The 3702-nt window shown below is 36.4% G+C and overlaps 1 pseudogene; it reads left to right on the top strand.

The window, feature by feature from the left end:
• The first annotated feature begins 665 nt into the window (after window positions 1-665).
• LOC120224853 lies at window positions 666-2543 on the top strand (annotated as a pseudogene).
• The last annotated feature ends 1159 nt before the right edge of the window (window positions 2544-3702 follow it).

Raw genomic sequence — 3702 nt, 5'->3', positions numbered from 1 at the left:
TTGAGATTATTTTATTTCTCTTTGTTCTGTTGATGTTTTATAGTAAATTGATTAATTTTTCTATGTTGAACCACCCTTGGATTTTAGGAATAAGTCCTAAATACACCTGGTCATAGTGTATAATTCTTTTAATATGCTACTGAGTTCTGTTTGCTGGTACTTTTTAAGGATTTTTGCATCAATTATCATAAAAGATTGGTTTGTACTTTACTTTTCTTCCAGTATTTTTATCTGGTTTTAGTATCATGGTAATGCTGGCCTTTTAGAATGAGTTAAATGTTCTCTACTCTTCAATTATTTGGAAAAGTTTGAGGAGGGCTATTATTAATTCATCTTTAAATGTTTGATAGAATTTGCCAGTGAAGCTATCAGATCCTGGGCTTTTTGTTACTGGAAGATTTCTGATAACAGAAATCCCACAGTTTAGGGACTGTTGTTTATGCCACCCAATTTTTATTAATCAAGGTATTTCTCAAGTATGAAATATTTGGCTAAAATCAAGAGCAAATGTTACTATTAATGACTTAAATAATAAAGACCTTTAATTATATCCAATCACAGAGCTGTAATCCTTTTTTAGAACTCTCAAGAAGTTTACTCCTAACTTCAAGTTGGCTAGCATTTTGTCACAAACAAATCTATAAACTAATCACCAGGAAAGGAGTATGAGATTAGCACACTTTATTGGGACTAATAATGATTCATCCTCTGTGGCTGTAGATATTTCCCCCTTGGCTGGACATATTGCTGATATAACACAGTTAGATTCTATAAAAGTAAGTTGAAGGAGGGAGTATTCTCCCATTTCTCTAGACGTTTAAACTTATTTTATGAGGTTTGCTTCTGTTTAACCCTTAAATACTGGTGTTATTTAGAGCGCTGGCTTTTGCTTTGGTTTTCATTATCCTACTATACACTCCCATGGTTTCAGCTGCCTCATAAGTGCCAACAATTGCCATTTATATATGTCTCCACTGAGTATATTTTACTATTTAGGACTGTACCCCCAGCTAGCTACTGAATATCTCTAACTTTGAATAACAGGCATATCAAAATCATGATGATCAAAACTAACAATTATTTTCCTACAAAACCTTTTTTTCCTGCTATCATTCTTATAGCAATTCATTAAACTGCCCAATCACGAACCATAAGTGTCATCTTATGTTCCTATCTTTATTCAATCTCTATATTCAGATAATCACCAAGTCTGGATAAACCTAGTTTTGAAAATGTGAGAGAAAGGAAGATTAACCAAAGGGAATATATAGAGTAAGAAGTAGACTTAGTGATAAGTCTAAGAAATGTTAATATATAAAGAATAGCCATGGAGAGGAACTACACAAGAATATAGGCTAACTGTAACTGTAACCAGTAATGTATCATTGAAATTTGCTGGGAAAATAGATTTTAAGTGATCTTACAACACACAAAAAATGAACTATGAGGGGCGCCTGGGTGGCTTAGTCGGTTAAGCGTCCGACTTTCGCTTAGGTCATGATCTCGCGGTTCGTGGGTTCGAGCCCCGCGTCGGGCTCTGTGCTGACTGCCAGCTCAGAGACTGGAGCCTGTTTCAGTCTGTGACTCCCTCTCTCTCTGACTCTCCCCTGCTCACGCTGTCTCTCTCTCCTACAAATAAATAAAACATTAAAAAAAAATTTAAAAAAAAATGGAACTGTGAGGTGATGGATAAATTAGTTGATTATGATCATTATTACACAAGGTATATTTACATCAAAGCATGTTGTACATTTTATATACACTTTTTATTTCTCAATCATATGTAATACAGCTGGAAAAAGGAAAAAATATACCTAAGTAATAAAAAAAAAGTTATAAAGAGAAAAATAGGACTTTGTGAGAGGAAAGTGAAGAAGGACTTTCGAGAGGGTAAAAATAACTCTTTCACAGCCAGCACTGATAATGGTGGGCATCTCTTGACAACTGTCCCAAGTGCTCCCAGACCCAGGTCAACCGAAAGCCCTACCACAAGAAGCAAAAGTGTGAGTTGGGACTCCCCACTGCCAGACTAAGAATGTCCCAGCTGCATACACACAGTCTGCCTTTGGGGATGCATTAAGAAGTAATGTCACTTGAGGCTGGATATGGGGAAACTTAAGAGGCTCTGAGTGTTGTACGTGCCAAATGAGGATTTTTGATGTTGTCTACAATGCATCCAACAATGAACTGGTCTGCACCAAGTCCCTGGTGAAGAACTGTATTGTGTTCGTTGACAGCGCACCTTACTTACAGTGGTATGGGTCCCACTAGCCACTGCTCCTGGGCGGCAAGAAGGAGGCCAAGCTGACTCCCGATGAGGAAGAGATTCTAAACAAAAAACGATCAAAGAAAATTCAGAAGAAATGTGATGAAATGGAAAAGAATGCCAAAACAAACAGTATTCTGGAGAGGCAGTTCCGTCACGACAAGCTTCTTGCATGTGTTGCTTAAAGACCTCAGTGTGGCTGAGCAGTTGGCTTGTGCTAGAGGGCAAAGAGCTAGAGTTGTATCTGAGGAAAATCAAAACCTGAAAAGGCAAATAAATCATCCTTCCCCTTATCTTATGTGACGTAGTAAAGGTTTTTATTGTTTTGGGGAAAAAAATGAAGGTAGAAGTAGTTAATTTAAAATAAAGCAAAATAATTTAATGTAAGCACAGAGAAATGTCCATTGTACTTGCAGAAATTGTTGGGACAGAAACATGATTTTGGTTGGCAGAAAAGAGTGAATGTAGAAAGGGTATTTGCTTATATGGTGATTTAAATTCATGGTATTTTTCTCATTTTCTAAATTAAAAAGTAATTTGGGGCTCCTGGGTGGCTCAGCCAGTTAAGCATCTGATTTCAGCTCAGGTCATGATCTCACGGTTCCTGAGTTCAAGCCCCATGTCTGTCTCTGTGCTGATGCTGGGAGCCTGGAGCCTTTTCAGATTCTGTGTCTCTGTGTCTCTCTGCCCCTCCCCCATTCATGCTTTGTCTGTCTCTGTCTCTCTTTCTCCTTCAAAAATAAGAAGCCTTAAATTTTTTTAAAAATAAATTTAAAAATGTCTTTTGACTGTATGTTCTTCATCTGTTCTTGCACTTAGCTCCTTGACTGGAAGGTTTTAACAAAAAAATATGCTTCATGGTAATATTTGTAGTAAATTTGAGATGCATTTGTGAAAAGTTTTCAACAAAAAACAGTAGGTCTTAAACTGTAGGTCTTTACTTTTTGTAATAATTAGCATTTTTCCTTTTCTGCCTGGGTCCAAGAATACAACTTCCCTGCTATTCCAGAGACCCAGAGTTGCACTGTACAGGACCTCAAGGTAGGGTTAATTGCTACCTGCAATCCTTGAAGGAACCAGGCAGCCCCTAAAGTTATATATCCTAACAAACTAAGTTGACCATAGCCAGGATACTTAGGAATTGGCTGCCCTACTCTTGTATTAATAAAATTAAAAATAAATAATAGATGGTTTACCTAAAAGAAGATGAAAGAAATAAAATCAATTATGTCAGTTATCATAATAATTAGCATAGACAAATTCATCCTAAATGCCAGAAATCAAAGTGAAAAGATATTTGGTCAAATATTTAGTCCCCAAAACGTCACTTTTGAAAGATAATACAACTATGTTGAAAAAAAGAAGGAATAAGAAATGATTCACCAAACAAGTAGGAACAAAAATCAGCAGAAGAGGCAGTATTTATGAGATAAAAG

The sequence above is a fragment of the Hyaena hyaena genome, unplaced genomic scaffold (assembly GCF_003009895.1).
Source record: "Hyaena hyaena isolate Hyena2069 unplaced genomic scaffold, ASM300989v1 scaffold_1269, whole genome shotgun sequence".
In the NCBI taxonomy this organism is placed as follows: Eukaryota; Metazoa; Chordata; class Mammalia; order Carnivora; family Hyaenidae; genus Hyaena; species Hyaena hyaena.
Note: the sequence above shows the minus strand (reverse complement) of the source record. Positions and strands in the feature narration are given on the sequence as shown.